Source organism: Anser anser (genome assembly GCF_964211835.1).
Source record: "Anser anser genome assembly, chromosome: 5".
Taxonomy (NCBI): domain Eukaryota; kingdom Metazoa; phylum Chordata; class Aves; order Anseriformes; family Anatidae; genus Anser; species Anser anser.
Window position 1 is genome coordinate 31681327 of NC_139725.1, and position 19593 is coordinate 31700919.

Consider the following 19593-nt stretch of genomic DNA (forward strand, 5'->3'; position numbering starts at 1 on the left):
AAACTTACTGTTACCTAGGAAAATGCATAGGTTTTTCAGACAGAAAGCACTTCATGAACTGTATTGTTATTTCAGTGCTGATTTCATACCAATGCTGTAGGAAAAAGTTCTTTACCTTAGAAGAATTTTTTGTTTTCTTTTGGAGAAATACTCACTACAAAGTTAAATTTGTCATAGCTGACTGACCACTGTTGAAGATATTTCTCTGGGGGATTGCCTTGTCTCTGTGTAGAAGATCAGCATGGAAGACCTCAAGATCCATCTTGAAAAGCAGAAAATCAAGCACAGGAGGCCTGCAGGGATGAGCAAGGAGCTCCTAACTGAACTGAAACTTAAAAAGGAAGTGTACAAGAAGTGGAAGCAGGGGCAGATGACCCAGGAGGAGCACAGAGTTGCTGTCTGGTCTTGCAGCAATAGGGTTAAGAAAACCAAGGCTGATCTGGAGTTGAATCTGGCAAGAAATGTGACAGGCAACGAGGAAAGATTCTACAGCTATGTAAGTAACAGCATAAGAAAGACTGAAAGGGAAAAGAGGTGGGCCCCATGATGAATGGGTCTGGGGAACTAGTGACAAATGACACCAAGATGGCCGCGTCAATGCCTTTGCTTCAGGCTTTGTTGGTAAGACTGGCCTTAAGGAATCCCATGCCACTGAGACCACAGGGAAAGTCTGGAAGAAGGTAGACCTACGGTCGGTGGAGGAAGGGGACCAGTTACTGGATGTGCAGTCTGAGGCCTGGCAGGTTGCATGCAGGAATGCTGAGGGAGCTGGCTGACATCACTGCAAGGCCACTCTCTATAGTCTTGGAATTGTCTTGGCCGCTGGAAGAGGTTCCCGAAGACTGGAGACAGCAAATATCAATTCTATCTTCAACAAGGGCAAGAGGGAAGATTTGACGAGCTACAGGCCAGTCAGCCTCTCCTCAGTCCCTGGGAAGGTGATGGAGAAAATGATTTTGTAAAGCATTTCCAAACACATGAAGGGCAAGAAGTTGATTGGGAGTAGTTAGTATGGACTTCAAAGGACAAATGTTGCTTGAGTAATGTCATTGCCTTCTACAGTGTGGTGGCTAGCTGCTGGATGATGGGAGAGCAGTTCATGTTGTTAGCTTTGACTTCAGTAAAGCTTTTGATGCTGTATTCCCATAACATCATCACCAGGCAAGCAGACAGTGGTTTAGGTAAGTGGATAGTGAGATGGATTGAAAACTGGCAGAACATCCAGGTCCAGAGGGGTGCGATCAGCAGCATAAAGCCAACTGGAGGTTGGTTCTGGATTCCCCTGTACAAGAAAGATAGAACTTACTGGATTGAATCCAGTACAGGGCCACAAAAACGGTTAAGGCGCTGGAACATCTTTAATTTTAGGATAGTCTGAATGCTGGGACTGTTTAGCATGGAGAAGAGAAGGCTCAGGGGGACCTTACCAGTGCATATTAACACCTGATGGGAGGCAATGAAGTCAAGGGAACCAGGCTCTTCTCAGTAGTGCCCACTAACAAAAGGCAATAGGCACAAATTTTAAAAAAATAAATAAAATCTGAGCATAAGAAAACTATTTATTTATTTTTTTTAACTTGGAGTGTTGTCAAACACTGGAACAGATTGCCCGGAGTGGTTTTGGAGTCTCTGTGGAGGTGCTCAAAACCCAAGTGGACACAGTCCTGGACAACCTGCTGTAGCTTGACCCTACTTGAGCAGGTAGGGTGGACTAGGTGATCTCAAGAGCTCCCTTCCAACCTAAACAAATCTGTGATTCTGCATAAACACAAAATTTCCATTATATGATAACACGAACAGAACAAATAATTGTGAATCACCTGTCATGAACAGAAAAAGGAAGCTTGTAGTTTTTCAAATTGCACGAAGAAAAGTATTCAGTAAAGATCTGCACTATTTAGATTGTTTCCTCAAGTCAAGCAAGCGCTCAACAATTTGCTGATGCAACTGCCTTTGTTGGGCACTTGGTTCTAGGGAATAGATAAACCCTAAAAGATTTTAAAAAATACATTGATTTTAAGTGGTTTCCTCCTTTAGTTACTGTAAATTTTAAATGCGTAGTGGTTGAAGGACACAACTGCAGTTGGATTGCAGTGCCAGAATACATGGATTGCTTAATTTATCTTACTGAGGTTAACATTGAACTTTGAGATATAATTCTAATATTCTAACTTAATTACCAATTTATTTTCTTACTTCATTACATTTTTAATGTAATCTTTTAGGGATAGGTAAGTAAGTTTCTTTTATTGACAGCATTGGTTTGCATGGAGAATTCAGCTTGGTCTGAGTAGTAGTATTTTTAAATTACCTAAAATTTGCAATTGAAAGTGTGCTTAAGGACAAATTCTGGTCTATAAATGTCAAGAATTTGTGAACTCTGGGGAGAAAAGAACCAGCCTTCATTGACTGGAGCTAGCAACTGTTTTTTCTATAAGAAAACGATCAATTGCTTCCTGAGTCTTAAAACCTGAATTTGGTCTGCTTTTTTTTAAAGTTTTATTTGCTGTAGGAAGGTGATTTCAGCTTGGCATCAAGAGACACTAATGGATGGCACCAATATAATTGGATTAGACGTGCTTTTTCTTTGTTTTGAAATATGTTTTTAATCCAAAATGTCTAGAGTAATGAATAGGCTTCTGTATTCATATTAATTTTCTGATTTCAGTTGTTTTAGATAAGGGTTACCCACTTTGATCCTGGTAGTGTTGCAATCAGAATTAAGCACTGTACTTATCGTTTCATTGTACAAGTCAGCATGAACGTACTCGGAGAATGCCTCAGAGCTCAGCTGGATGTTCATCGTATGTAGTAGCTGCATATCCAATTGAATCAAAACTTTATTTAGCCATGCCCAACAATAAAATGCTAATTACTGATAGAATAGCATACTCAAATGGAGGCCATCCTGGTACCATCAGGTTATTGTTAGACTTAAGCCCCCGGCACAAACTATTTGAGAACGAGCAAATTCTCCATTCCGTTGTAACCCCTGAGGAGGAGCTCATTTAACGTGAGATGCAGCAGAATACCTGCAGATGTCAAGGGGAGGATGTGTAAGAAGCTGAGAAACGGCTGGTATCTGGCAACACCAAGCATGTGGGCTGTTTGGTCCCGGATGTGTTCTGGTCAGTAAGGGGCTGGGTACAGTCAGAGCAAGAAACAAACACTGCATTGGAGCAGAAGTGGGAGCGCGGTGCTTCTCCTCCTGGTGTCTACAGCAATAGCACTTCTAAAAGTGTGATCACAGCCACATGGCAGCACAGTGCCTTTTTTACCACTTTCTATTCCTAGCGTTCGGAACAACGGATTAAAGAGCACGATAAAAATATATGTTTAAAAAAAAGTAGGCTGTTATAAAATATGATTTCCTTTTGGAAGACTGTACTTAGTACATGATGAATCCGACAGGGGAGACGTACACATTTCCAGTCACTGCTAAGGTTTTAAAACTATTTTAAGAACAGTGGGACCTGGCTGTTGTCATAGTAGCAATAAACCTTTTAATCCCACTTCCTGTGGAGATGAAGCTGTTGTGGACTTAATCTACTTAAAGATGGTCATGGCTGTTTGTATGACAGGGAACTAGGGATACAGCACTGAAAAGATGCTGCTTTTTCTCAGGAAGTTTAGTGCTTTTGTCTGTTTTGATAGTGTTCGATTAGCATTTGCTGAGAGGTAGATCTCATGATAAGCTAATAGGAGGACTGTCACCTGGGAAGCTAGCCGTCATTTATACCAGTTTTTGGCACCGACACCTTGTCTTGGTGGCTAAATGAAAGTGTTCCTAGGTTGTTCTGGGCAAGAGCTTGCCACTCTCATGGATCTCCCATAGTTTGAAAGCATCCTTTTTAAGAAAGCCCTTTCAACCTGAATGCTTCTATTCCTTAGAGTCTCTGAGGCTTTACAAGCAGTGCTGAGTCATTTCTGTATACTGCTGTGAAGTCTGTAGCCCTTGAAAAGGTAATGCAATTAAAATTTTCTTGAAGTATTTGGATAATACAAACTGATTTATTCTTAAATGCACAATTAGTAGTGGTGTCAAGAGAAACCTGTGGAAAACTGACAATTCTTCAAGTTTTTTTGAAAGTCATTTTAGCTAGAGAATTTTAAATGTCATGTTAAAATAATCATTATAATAGAATTTTGCATTTGAAACCAAAAATGATGTGAAAGTGTTCATATGTATCCAGAACTAAACGAGACCTTCCTTCTCACCAGATCAGATTTCCCAGTAATTACTGAAATCTCTTCCATTGCTGATTTATTTGATTTAGTCTGGCTACAGTACTGGATTGCATAACCTCACCTCCTAAAATAAGAAGCAATATGCATGTTCTGTTTGAACAAGTATTTTGATCCGTATGTACTGAATAATAGCAACTGTTTGGAGATTTTTTTTTTTTTTTCCTGAAGTACACATGTTCGGGCTAGATGGACCCTCAGTATTTAGGACAAATTAGACAGCAGAGTAAATAAAAGAAGGTTCGTTAGTTGCAAGTTTAAAAGAATAAGTATTTGATTGCTCCTCTATAAAGTTTTGATCATGGATAATAGGCTTTTGCTCCTTGCCATTTCTTTAGCAGCCCGTACTTCAACATGACGTGGAAAGATGTGTTTAGACAAACCATTGACTGTTACTCCTGTTTCTCTGTCTGTGACAGTCAGTGTAATTATATAGCTTTGGAGGTGCTGGCTGGCCCCCATGCACACTGAGGCATGGAGGAAGATGGTTCCTTCCTCTTTTCCCTGCCTTTTCACAGTGTTGGCCTCAGGCGCTGTGGGGAGGGAGCAGTGAGCACTTCCCAGCTGGGGCACATGCCATGAAGCTTGGTGTGGTGCTGTTTGTGGGGATGAAATCCCCTCAGCTGGTTTCATGCGGTCCCTGGCCTAGCCTTGCACTCCCAGCCCCTGCAGGATCCCACAGCATTTCCCACAGGCCCCATGCACTCTCCAACCTCTTCTCCGATACCTGCCTCCCTGGCCTGCTCAGAGCTGGCTGAGCGTGGTCACCAGCAGCATATAATTTGGTTTGGTTTGTCCTCCTGCCTGTGGGTTAGGGTAGCCAAAAGAGCAGCTGGAGATCAGTTTTTGAGAGGTGCTGTGGGTGATCTCAGGTTGAAGGCTGAGGCATGCGGGGGTCAGCACTGGCTCTCACGGAGATGAAGTCTGCTGAAGATTACAACTGGGTTTTTATTTTTTTTTTTTCACAAAGAGGATTTATCCAAGCTTCTTGTAAAGTACTGGGCAATTGGGTATCCAAATATCCCTCTGCAATGGCTTTGCAGAGTCAGAGCAGAAGGCTGGCTTGCTGAATGTGTAATGTGCTTGCCAGAAGACTGGTTGGGTGGGATGGAAGATGTCTTCCCACCAGAACTGTTTGGAGGGGCTCTGGAACCCTTCCAATTTGACACTCTGAAGAAAATATTTAATTTAAAATAGCTTTTATTTTGAAACATTCTCAACATATTCAAAAAAAAAAAGTAATTCACATTTTTCAGTGTTTCATTTAATCTGAAGGTTTCAACACTTTGACCCAATTTGGATTTTTTTTCCCCAAAAAAATCTTCAATAGGTTTTTGGCATGATGTGACTCTTTCTTCCTCTTCTTAGATGGTAAAAATACTGGTAGAGTGGGATTCTCTTCAGTTTATAAAAGCAACCTGTCATTGTTAGGTATTTATTTACATTACCCAGTTGATTTCTCAGACATGCCAGTTTGGGGATAGCTCTGTTAAAGGCATCAGTTTTTCTTTACTCAGCCATATTATGCTAAGTTGAATCTTAAATGTTTTGTTCTGACTGGTGAGTAGATGGGGGTTGAATGGAAAAAAGTCCTTCTGTATTCAGTAAATCTGCTCTACAGACAGTTGTAATATTGAGGCATCCTATTCTGATTTTTGTCAAGCATTTTGGTCAGAATTTTGGGTGGGTATCCATTTAGTACAGTGTTTTAAACCAAAGTCTGTAAATCATGTAATTTTACATCAAGCTCAGCTCAAACTCTGCCAAATACTGTGAGATATGATTAATACTTATAATAGTAGCTAAAATTAAATCTCATGCTTTAATAAGAAAGCAGATTTTCTCAACAGCCTTTAAGCTCTGCAGGGTGAGATCATCGTTGTATCAGTCTTGCACAGTGAATATTTTGACACATGCGGTAGTGGTGTTTTTCTTTTCTTAGAAACAAACAGAGCAGCTGGGTACAAATGTCTCCCACTCTCTTACAGGAATGGTCAGTGCCTCCAGGTGCTACTTGTTGTTTAGTGTTGTTGTGTTTTTGTTTTTTTTGTTTTTTAATGGTTTTACTATAATTATAGAGAGGAGAGCTCTTTATACTTAATCTTGTAATGAGTTTGTTTGCGTAATGAGTTTACCCAAGTGGACTTCCTAGGTGGTGAAGCACAGAGCTTACGCATACTGCACTGGCTCCGAGACAGGTTGCTGGGGATAAACCAGGGATAAGTGAAAAGGCTGCATGAGAAAACAGTGTTGAGAGCTCTAACGCTATCACTAGAGCTAGTGATATGCTGAATGTATAAATAAAAACTGCTAAAATAGTGATCATTACTAGCTGGGGACGATAAGCTTAAACCAGCTACTATGAGGCAGTAAATTGCTGTCTCCCATTGCAGCTCTGTGAATGTTGCATTGTTGTCTGGGGCTGATAAAAACTAGAAGCAGAAAGAGTATTATAAGGGTGTGCCTGAGAAGATGAGATGTTGGTTTGTAGCTGTACTTCTTATTCCTCAGGGTTTATACTGAGCGGTTTGCTTTGTCAGCCTGAACAGACGTTTAAAAGCCTTCCTTGTTGGGGTTAGCAGTTTTTTCTTCCCATTTAAAAATCTAGGTTAGTGAGTTGTGTCCCCCTTCTGTTGCTGAGAAAACCCTGGAGAGTGAGTAAGATAGGTTACTGATTTGTTCCACAAATGTTCCCAGAACCTCTCTAAAATAAGCTAGAAACTGGAATGTCTGCGGTCTGATTTCAAACAGATATTTAAAGGGTATGCATTTTGCATCTCCTCCTCAGAGTCTCTCAGAGGTATGCACATGATAGAAACCTGCATTTCTGGCTTGTGCCTGCCTCTGGGTAACAGGAACGGTTGGTTCTCTGGCCCAGAGACCTGTGAAGAAGACACAAACGTGCCTCATGTGAACCATGCTCAGCTTGGCAACCTCATATTCTCACTTGCTTCTAGTGCTAAAAGCAGCATAGTGAAGTGTGGTATTGCAGTCAGATGTGGTAGCTCCCAGCCCTTATGGGAAAGCACCACTGTGCTTTCTACAATCTTCCTGCCCACAGTAGCAGGAGTGTTCCCGATGGTTGATCACTTATTTTGTTCTCAATTATCTCTGTCTTTCCTGCTTTTGTATATCCATGTGCATGAGGGAATAGTGGAGTAGAGGAAAACATGCAAGAGAGGGCCAATAGTTTTTAGGAATGGTGTCTCTCAATGTAGTCTATACTGTAGTGAGAGGTTTAACAATAAGTTTTCCTGATTTAATATGAATCTGAAATAACCAGACAGGCACCATTTGGCTGAGTGCATAGAAGTCATTGGTGCTTTGATAGTGCTGAGTGCACAGTCAGGCCCTTAATTATTACAGAAGCATTCTTTCAGTGGAGCTATCTTCCCTAGAATATGCAGAGAACCTGGGCATGACTGGAAAACTGTCCTGGAAATATCTTGCCATGAAGTTTTCAATCCTTCCTAAACCTGTTTCCTAGCATCCCCTGATTTTTTGAAATCAGCATCTTCTCTCGTCACTTGTCTCAGTTTCAAACTGTTTTGTTGTCCCTTATAATAAGATGTCCAGAATGGAACATTAAATTTCCCCTCCAGTGGGGCAGAGGGAGGGAGAAGATGATGGGACTTCCACCCCCTATGGTGCAATGCCTCTGTATAACAGAGTCTAGCAGTGCTTTATTATTTTTCCCTGATATGTTATATCATAAATTACCATCTAACATGTTATTTCCCCCTACACTCCTAACTCTGCTGTTTGCTGTGTGCGTCCTTATGCACTGAATTCTTGTGGTTTGAATTGTTTTTCCCAGGTATGCTGTTCTGCATTTTTCCCAGATGAATCCACTTATTGATGTTTGCCTCTGCCTCCAGTTCTTCTGCAAGAGTTGAGTCCAGCATTGACTAAAGGTAAAAAAAAATAAAATAAAACAAACAAACAAAAAAAACCAAACACTATAGTTAGAATCTCATTGCTGTATTTCTCTAGCTCTAGTGATTTTTACATTGTTCTCCCATTGCAATTTACGTGAGCATGTTTTTAATTCCTATTCTTCCTCCATCAAAGAATATTTTGAATCACACCAATCGTAGTAACGATTTCCATCTTTCTTCATTAGAAACTCCTCTCATGCTACTCCTTGTTTTCACGTTACATTGTTATTTTGGTAGTGTCTCGTACCCAGATTCTGTTGCCAAGATTCTGTCTGTATCCAAGGCAACTTAAATAATTTTGAGAGTAATATAGTGAGAGGTGATGTATCAATTACTAATGTCCAAGTAAATTATCTCTGTGGCACTCCCTTTATACATCATTGTAATTCTGCTTGATTTAAAATGTTTGGGTGCCGTGCGTACAGTTGTGTAGACAGGGAAAATTCTTCACTAATGAAGACCTGCTGTTTTGTAATGCTGCAACGTGTTCCAGCCTGTTCCAGTGCCATGTGCATCACGTGGGACCTGGGCTGACAGCCAGTGCAAATGTTTCTTCAAGGACTTCAGGACATACTCTAATTACGTTTAGAATCTTCCACTCTTTTCATCTGAAGGATGTCGCTCTTTCTGCTCATTTCAAAGTGCAGTGCAAAGCACTCCATCTGCCATTACGAGAGGGCCCCACTGGTGCACTTGTGTGAGAGGCAGTAGGGTGGCTGGCTTTGTGAGTGACTCTTTAACCTCCGGCTGTGAGAAGTCCCAGGCCTTTGAATGCTGTCAGAGCTGGCCAGTGTCCAGCAGTGCTTTCATCCAGTGCTGGAGATGTAAAATTCCCTGGAAGAAATAGCTTCATTTCTCTGAGCCTGGCAGGGGACAAGGAAGGAATGAGTTGTGGGATGAAGCATCTGAAGGTCTCTATACTTGAAAAAAACAAACAGTTTTGTGGCTAAATGCTAAAGACTGGAGGAAACAGGTATTTGTGGGAGCTGTGTATGTGAACATGTGTATTCAAACTAGTATTGAGTGTATGTGATTGGACTACAGGATCTTACCTAGGGATCTTTTTTAAGGGAATTGCCTGCAAATGAGTATGAAAGAATGAAGGCCCTCATGCAATACTGTGCACTGGACTGCAACTCCTGCGAGGTGAGGACAGGTCTGTGTTTGTGTGTAATATATGGCAAATGAGACTGCATTTCTGTGTGTATGTAGAACAGGGTGAGGGCTTTTGAAAAGATGTAGGCTCAGCCTGGAGTAAATGTTCCTGATGTGGGGAGGAAGGAGAGAGCCGTTCTTGTCTGGCCTTCCTTAGGCTTGCCCTTGGACAACTTGCTGTCCTCTTGTCTTTGCTGTGGTCTGCGCCCTCCGTGCTTAATTGCAAGGGTTCTGTCTTGGAGAGCCACACACAATAACACCTTCTTTTCAACTGAACTAATTGTTCAAGAATAGTGTTGTTACATCAGATCTCTGATGAATTAAAGAATCTTATTGTCTAGGCAAGTGCATTAATTAAGTGAATACAGAAGAAAGTCCGGGTCAAACTTCAGAAAGTCAGACAGACTCTCTCAATCCCTTGTGGCTGCTGGGATCATCCTGATGCCTGGTATGACCTGAGTAATCAGTGTACTGTGGGGCTGACGTAGCTCAGTCCTAATTCTCACAGGTTCACAGAGCAGTGTTCAACAGCAGTTTGAGACCTGTGGGTGACGTGTGTCCAGGAAGAAATTTGTGTGTGTTCAGGCAGCACCTGGCAACGTCTTGGAAGTAGCCTGGGAGGCCTTTTGTTAGGTCACTTAGCATGCCACCTCAGGGGCTAGGGTCACTGGTAAAGCTGAAAAGACTTCAGAAGAGGAATGAAACCAGAGTTTATTATTTCTAGCCTGCTTGACATTAAAGGAATACAAGTCACCTTGAAGTGGTACATGGCCCAACTACTGATGATAATGGTAACTGGGGTAGCCACTGATTGTGATAACTGCAAAAATAAAGTTCATGAACTCCTTCAATAAAAGATTGGATACAGGCGATTGTGGAGTTACTTGTTGGACTGAGCTTCTTCTGAAAGAAAGGAAGACCGTTTTTTTCCTTTCATCTCCTCCAAATTTAGGATTAGGAGCGAGGAAAAGAAACTGACACTATTTCTCTTCTTTGCCTACACTTGGCTTATATTGCTGTAAGCTTGCTTATCTCAATATATGTAAGATGAAAGTCAGGCTGTACTCTTGGGACTGACTGTGCAGGACTGGAGTAGGTGTCTGGCTTGAAGAGTTCTCTTTGTACTTTAATGGGCACTACAAGGGCTTCCCAAGAGAATTCTTCAGATGAAAGCTGTTTTTCTATGGCAGGCTGCGTAGAGTCTCATTATTGCTCTGGCTTTTGCTGCACAGCACATATGTTACTGCGGGGTTGTCAGCCGTTCTCCAGCGCAATAAAAATAAGTAGATTAACGAAGCAAAGAAGATTAGAGACACTTTGGGGAAGGGAAGGGAGGAGCGGGAGGGAGTATAAAAAGAGAGCACAAGACTGAGTGCTAGGCTTCCCCGGTGCATGTTACACAGGGTGGCTATCTTTGTCCCTTTTGGGTTTGGGTTAGGCCGACCGAATAGAACCGATCCTGACACCATGTCCAAAGAGAAGCTGGAGTCACTGGTCAAGAACATGGAGATCATGCTCTCTGAGGTAGAGCAGCTGAAGATCCACTGCACCAAGCAGACGGAGGAGGTGAACCAGGTGGTGCAGGAACTGCGCCGAGAGAACAAGGAGTTGACAGAGAAGTACGAGCACATCTGTCAGGACCTGAAGGAAGCCAAGGAGGCTATTGCCCAGTTGCAGGACACCAAGTTTGCCTTTGAGGCAAAGGAGCGGCAAGCACAGAAGCTCAACCGGCAGCTGTGAAGCAGCAGGAGAGAGAAGGAAGAGATATCTTAACCTGGTCTAAGAATAAACAGAAACCTTTGACTGCTGCAACCAAAAATCCCTGGACTGGTATTTTAAAGCAACCCTTTCCCTTCCTCCTCAGACTAAACCTTTGCGCAGGGAAAAAAAAAAATCTTTGTGGAGGCAAGATCTCAGACACAGCTGGAATTCTGCCCCAGAAGGCTCTTTGTTAATGACTAAATACCTCATTATGCCGGGAGGGAAATCTCATTCCAGAATCCCTTGTCAGAAACATGAGCCATAGGCGTACAGCAACACCGCCAGGATCTGGGCACCTTCTCATGCCCCGTGGGGGTTGCACAAGGACAGAACCTGGGAAAAGAACTGTCTCTGCCTTGAGCCACTGAAGAGCTGTGCTGTGTCTGTCAAGACAGAGAGAAGGATCATCATCATCTTGACAGCCCCCGTTGCTCTATTTCGTTGCTAGCTTTTCTCTGTGCACAGCCAGACTGTGATGCTGCCCTTAGCTGGGTGTCAGCTTCCTTGCTGCCTGACACTGGAAGACCTCGATGAGAGCTAACATTGTGCCTCGTGCTTCCAAGTTCTTTCTATCAAGGGCATGTTGGTCCAGAGGATCTTTTAATGCTATTACAGTCACTCCTATCGTCTTACATTTCCAAAGTGAAGTATAAGAACTGGAAAGGTTTCTGTCTCAATTTCCATTTCAATAGAGCTAAATCTTAATGACTCCATGTTTAGCATGCTAGAGTTAAACCTCTGCTGAATATAACACTTTTTAAACCAAAGAACATGTTTTGGCACTGGAATTACTTTTCTTAAGCAGAAATAATGTGTATAAATGGACTGGGAATTAGAAGGATAAATGTATTTGGGGCATGGGAGTGGGAATTGCTTGTCAGAAGTTTTGCTTTCAACTTTTCTCTCCTGTCTCTCCTAAATGGCATTTGGGGTAGTCAGTGCCAAGCCCAGCTAAGAGCAGGTGACTTTTGACTGCACAGTGAATAGCAGGAGATCTCTGGGGGGAGTCTGGAGAGATTGCTGCGAGAAAAAAGCCTGAATGTTTAAACAGAGAAGAGCTGGAATAGTTCCAGGAGGATCTTTCTTCATGTTAGCTGTGATGTAGTCAGCTTCCTTCTTCCCTTCAAAGCTTTGCTGTATTGTTATCTCTTCCTGGCAAGCTCCCTCCCCTTGCAAGGACCGAAGTTTGGGAGAAGCAGGGATGCTGTTTCTATTTTTGAGGGACTCGGGGTCTGTGTTTCATCAGGAACACAGGCACACTGTGCTGGAGAGGGGGAGGCTAACCATACTGAGAGCAGGGAGTCATCACCAGGGGGAAAGGGAAGCCTGGCTGCTTTGGTTACCCTGTAGAGCTTCAGGCAAGGGCAGGACAGTTTAGCGAGACATTTTAGGATTCAGTCCACCACTGGAGAAAATATATATAGTTTTGTCATTGATTATAAGACCAAGATCGGGCCTAGAATTAGTTAGTTATTGTTCCTTCTCTGCTCTGCCCTCTGCCACTTCAGTCTGGGCCTGATCCAAAGCTTTTGAAAATGAAAATCTTCACATTAATTTGGCTGAGCTCTGGGCCAGACCTGAGTAGAGGGCTGCTATTTGTTTGGCAGTCAGGGCACTGGGACATCCATGGGGAACAGCTTTCTCTGTGAATCACTGTAAGTAGGAGCTGTGACAATGTCATTTGTTAAATCTGTGTACTCTAAACTTCAATTTTTGCTTTTTTGGGTGAAGCAGATTGAAATATCTAGAAAACATTTGGGAGATCAGAGTCTGTCCTGTATGTTTCCAATTCTAATCTGAATATAAATGATCAGCCTTGACCCTTTGCTCCTTGCTCACCAGTGACAGCTTGGGGAGCACAATAAATAATTCATCACTATGTTTGTTTGTGTAAGAACTAAAAATGTTTTCTTTGGAAATTAATTTTCTAGCCCATATCTTTTTACCACCTGTGCTTTCTTCTACTTTTTATATATAATTAACATGTAAAATCAACAATGAAAAGAAAACAAACAGCTGAGGGAACGTCTGTTCTGGATAAGGCATTGCCTCAATTAATGCATGTATGTGTTATTTTATGTGTGCATGTGTATGCTTGCTAAATATAATTATTCCAGTTTAAATCCTCTGCAGCAAGGAGTGGACTAATGAAGACCCTCCAGATCTCTCTGTGTCCTCAGGTTAATCTCTCTAAATGAGATTCTCTGTGTGACTGCCAAGTTCGCCCTACGCAATATTTAAATCCATGATACAAAAAAAGAAAATGGGATTACAGTGGCCTTCTAATGAGTTTCTTAATAACTAGCAATGTTCTAAGTGTCTAATTTCCTAAATATCCTAAGATTTGAGGTGAGACTTTGGAAAAACAGAGGATGCATTATCCAATGGTAGAAAAAAATAATATAACCCTGTACACCCTTCCAATAGACTCAGTTGTATCCTGGATTTACTTACACTGGTTAAACTTGGGAGTGGTCGGGCTGGTTTGAAATCAGTCTAAGTTCCATTATGCGTAGGCCCTCTGTTTTTTATATGCAAATCTTTGTGTATCCAAGTACAGTCTTAGCAATGGACCAGTGCCTTTGCTTGGATCCTGAGGTGCAGCGTATTGGAGTGTCTTTCAAAATGAAGTTTGTCTAGAATTAGTCACAGCACATGGAAGCTGTTTTCTTTTTGAACACCAATGTTATCAGTCTGTGCTTCTTTTCTTCTTTAAATGGCCTAAGGATGAAGAGCTGGAATGTGTGTGTAGCATCATCAGCTTATTCAGAAAGTTGGCCTGAATAGAAGCCTTGCCTGATTTGGATGAGAATAAAAATAAATATGAAGTGACAGGCTTACCATTTCCTTCATCTTGGAAAAGGATGAAGAGAGGTGCCTCATTGTTTGAATTCAAAAAGCCAATTTATCTGAAGTCGGTCTTGGAGAGCGCAGAACAGTAATTGGCTTAGTTGTCAGGAAGGGACTAAGAGAAGGGCACCCATCAGGCCAAGTGTCTGTGATCAAGTGTTGGTCTGTTCCTGGAACAGATTGTAGCAAAATACTGATGACTGCATTGGTTTTCACTGTTCTGGGCTGTATTAAATGGAAGTGCCCAAGAAGGGTGGCTGGATAGGAATGAAGCTGGTACCTTAATTACAGGAAATCTCTGACAAGGTGAGTGACAAAGTGGCTTGGAGAGAGTGTGCTTGGGTGAGGGGGAGGGAGTTGGATGATTCGCACGAGCACATAAACAGATAGATGGGAATCCTGGGCTAGTAGCTCACACTGAACAAAAACACATGTTGCTGAATAAAAATCAAAAGCTAGAGGTAACCTGGGATTTTTAAGGTGTACAAATAAAGAGGAGCACAAACTTGTTGGGGAGTACTCTCTTACTGACCCTTAGAGCAAGGAAAAGTGTGCTTCTTCCTGGAAAACATGAGGAAAATCTCTCAAAAGTCACCTAGAAGTCCCCAAAACTTCACAAAAGCACAGCTCTAAGACCTTTGTATGAAAGAGGTGAAAGAGCCCTGTATGATACTTATTTTGTTACATATCAGCGCTTCATGAAAACCTGCCTTTGGAAAGATCTCCAGATTTCAGAAATACAGTGTCTCCAGCAGAACTTGTGCAGAACTGAATGCTGGCAAACAACAACAAAATTATTTCTGCTAGTAGCAGTACCTGTACTGAAGATGTACTGGATAACTGCTCTACAAAGTCCTCAGAACTTGAAGAGTTCTTGGTCTCTGGAGGGGAGAGAGGGAGCAGTGCAAGAGTTACTGCAAGGGGATAACAGGCTTTGATGCAGCTGAGTTGTACAGCAGAGCTGATTGGTGTGTAGCCTTGTAATGTACTTTCTGGCTTTCCTGTAAGGACTTCGCAATGTCTCTTGGACATGAAATTGAGCCTTCTTTCCTGAAGGGTTAGCAATGGGTTTTCATTCTATGTACCGAGAGGCTGTGATTGAGAGGGTTAAATGACATGCCTATCCTGTGATAGTGAGTAGGAGGCTGGGAAGAACTGAGTTACTAGTGCTCTATGCAAATTTGAAAAAAGTTCAGATTGAATCAAATTTGTCTATTCTGCCTTTTCTTTAAAATGTAAGAAGAAAAGAATTTAGTATGTCAAGAGATGCTTGCTTTTCAGAGTGAGCTGAAGCCTCTTGTTTTCAGCCCCCTGTGCACCCGATAGAAGGAGTGATGTGTTGCAGTGTCCCTGGTAGCAGTGGACTTGGTTTGACATCCCTTTGTCATTCAGGCATCAGCACGCTTACCTGGAATGTCAGATTACAGCTTAGTGGTATCACGTGCTCAAAAGAATTTGAAGATACGTCCTGAATAAAATGCCCTAAAGCACTAGGCCAAAGCATGTGAATGGCTGTCAGTTTCCTTTGGTTAGGCTACAGCACTTACCTGAGAAATTGGTTGTTAATTTGAAATCAAAGTGGAAGCAAACATCCCATTTCTAAGCGTGTGACCTAACATAACCATAACATCACAGATCCTTTCTCTTTGGCTAAAGGACTAAAGGAGAGATCAAGAAAAACAGTTTGTAATGTGTCTCTATGCCATGGTTTCCTGATCACAGTAGAGTCCTGGAAGGTTCAGATCTCCTAAACAAACTGAACACAGATCCTTCACTTCCTGGGGAGAATGCCCAAGCCACTGAGATGAGCTTCTCTTCTGGAGGCTTTGTGAGTCTCATCTGAATTTCTTGGATACCAGTGCTTTAAAGCCAGCCTGAACTGAATTCACATTATCTCATTGAGAACCAGCTTCTCTGAAAAATATTTTGCCCGGTAAGTTATGGGATACCTGAGAATAGAACCTAAATTTCCTGACTTGAACCCAACTGGGTTTCTAGTTGAAAAAACAGAAACAATGCTGCTTGCAGATAAAAATAAAACAGATGATGCTGTAAAAGTGCTAGACAGCCTTAACTAGTTAGAGAGGAGCTGTGTCCAGTAAAGCAAGCAAATCTTTAGATATTCTTTGAAAACAGCCTCCGGCAGTAAGGAATCTTGGTGGTTTCTTTCTGTGAAAGGTAATTTTGGAGTACAATAAAAGAAAGCAGAAGTCTTACTGCTGACCTCTGTGTAACTGTTGAAATCCCAGCATTACAACTGCTGTAGAGATTGCTTCTTGCCAGAAGCACTTCACTGATGGGCTTAGGAGGGATATCTTGTTCAGCAACACCTATTTACTGTGCATTCACCTTAACTGATTCTTCTGGATGATCTCATCCATAACACCCAGATGCCATTGCCTCTGGGCTACCCATCTGGCTAGAGCTAGTGGCAAGAGGGAAATGCCTTTGGTCCTGACTGTGTTCACTCCATAGTGAATTGTGGGTGTCTTATCAATTATCAAGGGACAAGAATGGTCCTGAATCAGTAGATTATCGTACTTTTACTAAATGGCACATGATGAACGTAATTTCAACACAGGGATAATGTCCCTTCTCACGGAGAAAAGGTACACACGCAAAACATTCTTTAGAGCTGCAGGGCAAAGGTTTATTTCATATTTGCATTGTCTTTTTCCTGGTAAGGACGGGTCTTGAGTTCAAATCCCTCCTGAATAGGTTCTGATTTTGTCATGTCTCTGCTGGTAACCAGGAAGTATGAGCAGACTTTTCCATTTCTTCCCTTAATAAAAGGAGTTTCATCAATGTTTCATGCTGCTTAGTTGCAGTAAAACTCTGGTCACTTCTTGTTATTTCAGCATCTTAGCAGGTTATCTATTAAGGTTTTATGGGGTTAAAAATAAATCCAGATGTGTTTACGCAGTATCTGCTTTAGTGCAGTAGGCACAGCTGTTCTTCGGATGTGTCCTGGCTAGATTCCAGCAGGGGCAGTCACATTTTCCCTGTTTCTAAACTCCTTTGTAGCCTTATAACTATCAGCAAGAGCAGGAGAACCACAAGGACATTACTAAACTTGATATTTCCAAAAAATCATTCAATAAGGGTCCTGCTGCTGTGAGAAGAAATTTTAAGAATGAGGTTTTTGTAAATTCATCTGGAGCTGTTTTCTTTCCCTATTAACTTTCAAACCTTTAGGACTCAATTTCAAGTCTTTTCTTCCTAATGATATACACTAAAAACTTTGAACTGATCTGAAAGCGTGGTTTATTCATATAAGGCCAAGGGTTCAGCCTGGTATTTGTGGGGGTTGGATATCATGAAGCTTGGGATATCATTGTGACAGCTGGCAGCATGGCAGTAGCCAAGGGCCAGTTAAGAGTAAAGGGTGTGTAAAGAAAAAGCATAAGATGCTGTAGCATCTTTCTGATAGAAAGGAAGGGCCCAAAGAAATTTTTCTTAAAGGAAAATCTGATTGTAAAGTGGAAAGACAGTAGTCTCTATATTCTTAATTAGACATTAACAGTGTACAATTGTTGTCTCTTCTGACAGGGGGAGCATAGGTAGCCATGCATCAGCACCACCATTAGATGCTCCCCTGGGGTATGTCGTATCTTTAAAACTTTGGAGCCCCCCTTCTTGTTGTTGGAGGTACTGACCTTTTGTGCTGGTTTTCCTGTTAGAGTTTATCCCGTAGACTTTGTTTATTGTGGCAGAGCTAGCTGGGGCAAGAAAGTACAGGATTGCTTTTGCATGTGTAAAAGATGTGACTTTATTTGAACTCCGTCCCACATGGCATGTGTAACCATAGGATCTGAGTACTTTTTGTAGCTTGTACCTTTTGTAGCTTGTTGCCAGACAGGGATTGACCAGCAGGGATTAAAACAGCTGTAGCCTTTGAATAAAATTGCTTGCTGTAGTGTACGTGCTTCTGTGTCACCTGGAGCATTTATAACATTGTTAGAAGCTTCTTTTCAGTTTGGAGCTGTCTAGGCTTGTCAACAATTGCCAAGGTTATTGTCTCTTTTTATCAAAAGCAGTAACTTGGTCGAGAAGAGAGCAGTGATACCAGTTCTGGATATTTCATTGCACTTTTGATATCTTCCTTGTAGATCGAGCACGTGGAGTTAGCAGAAGGCAGAAGCTTCAGCTTTCCTTTTGAAAGCAAGGTTCTGTTTCTTGTTGTTTCAAATGAACTGCTGATGAAAAAGGACTCTAACACTGGAAGGCAAGCAAAAAGACCAACCCAAACCTGAGACTTTAAAGATTTTGTCGTAATCTTGGAGACTTCTGTCACAGTATTTTTTAAGTAGGGTTGAAATGCTGGCAGCTGTTATAATTGCTGGACCAGGATCTATTTTTATAGATCGGTGACCTTTGTATTTCAATATTTTATACTATGCAGAGGAAAAAATCAACAGAGGGGGAAAACAATCTGTTTTCTAGATAAAACAACAACAGTAACATGTAAGTTGTTATGCAATGATTTCTCCACTATCCACATGATTAACAGCACAAGTTTTTCTTGTAATGCATCCAGCTAGATTTGTGTTCCCTGGGCAGTTTTTCTATTGCTAAATCGTTCCTTCATGGGATTTTTCAGAGGGTATCTGAATAGCGTGGCATTTGTTAGAGGCAAAAACAGAGAAACCTGAGCTGCCATTGTCTTTGGTTAAATTCATATCTGTATCCAAACTGCTGGTATTTTCAGACCTTGGGAATCTGCTTAACTCTGCCTAGAGCCAGATCTAGCTGTGAATTTTATTTAAGCTCGGACTTTCTTTGGTCAAAATAATATCTGTGAACTGTGATTCAGGCTTTAGTTTTAAAGGAAATGTTAAATTAAATAATAGAGTTAGGAACTTACAGAAATGAGTACCAAAGGGATCTGTGGATAACTGTCTCACTTTTGATATGCTGCCTGCAGCTAAAATACAACTAGTTATAAAGGGCTCCACCCCTTCAATAACTTAAGGCACTGTTTAGAGCCAACGTGTGTGCTTACAACACAGACTACAGGAGCTAGAAACAACTCCACATCATGCATGCACGCATGCATGATTACAACTCTGACTTTCCCAAGCAAAAGAGAAAACACTTGTGAAGAAACTTAGAGGCTGAAGGGGTTAAATGAAACCCAACTCTCCTTTTCCTGTGCAGTAAGGATTAGTAACCAAACAGAAGCTGGAGAGAAGAGCATGTTAAGAGCCACCGTTTGAACCAGAACGATAAGAAAGTGGTTTTTGCAGCTTGACTACAGTGGTGTCAGTCCCTCCAACTTTTGCACTCACCTTGCACAGGTACACACGGAAGGTAAGAGTTGATTTTGTGTCCTGGGCTGTCTCCTGATTCTTCTCCCTGGACATCTATTTTGTTTTCAGTCTTTTCAGTGCTGTTTTTTTTTTTTTTGGTGTGTGCGTGCGTTTTTGTTTTTTAATTACATATATATATAAGATATATATATATGAGTTTTGTTCTGTTTTGTTTTTTTAAACTGTCTTCGATTTCCCACCATTTTTTCCCTTTCATTCAAACACAGGGGAGAGGACAAACCAGAGTCCCTGTGACTGCAAAACTGGGTTTCCTAGTAGGGAGGGAAGAAGACACTCCATGTATTTGGTGAACGTTAATCCCTTTCACTTGCAGT

General features: G+C 41.6%; 1 protein-coding gene and 1 long non-coding RNA gene across 8 annotated transcripts in view; one reads left to right on the forward strand and one right to left on the reverse strand.

Moving 5' to 3' along the window:
- PAPLN (papilin, proteoglycan like sulfated glycoprotein) overlaps nucleotides 1-19593 on the forward strand; it is a 78898-nt gene that overhangs the window by 1082 nt on the left and 58223 nt on the right. The window contains exons 1-3 of one of the 7 annotated variants that reach the window (XM_083839268.1): nucleotides 219-496; nucleotides 8063-8159; nucleotides 19107-19259. The gene's annotated coding sequence lies outside the window, so the exon portion shown is untranslated. Of the gene's footprint in view, nucleotides 1-218; nucleotides 497-8062; nucleotides 8160-18532; nucleotides 19260-19593 lie in introns of those variants that run through there. The other 6 variants (XM_083839267.1, XM_083839255.1, XM_083839254.1 and 3 more) reach the window with 6 other exon arrangements.
- On the reverse strand, nucleotides 10716-19375 carry LOC310900803. The gene is made up of 2 exons (XR_014585400.1): nucleotides 19238-19375; nucleotides 10716-18167 (listed from the first exon to the last, which is right to left on the reverse strand). It is a non-coding gene; the product is annotated as an uncharacterized lncRNA (long non-coding RNA).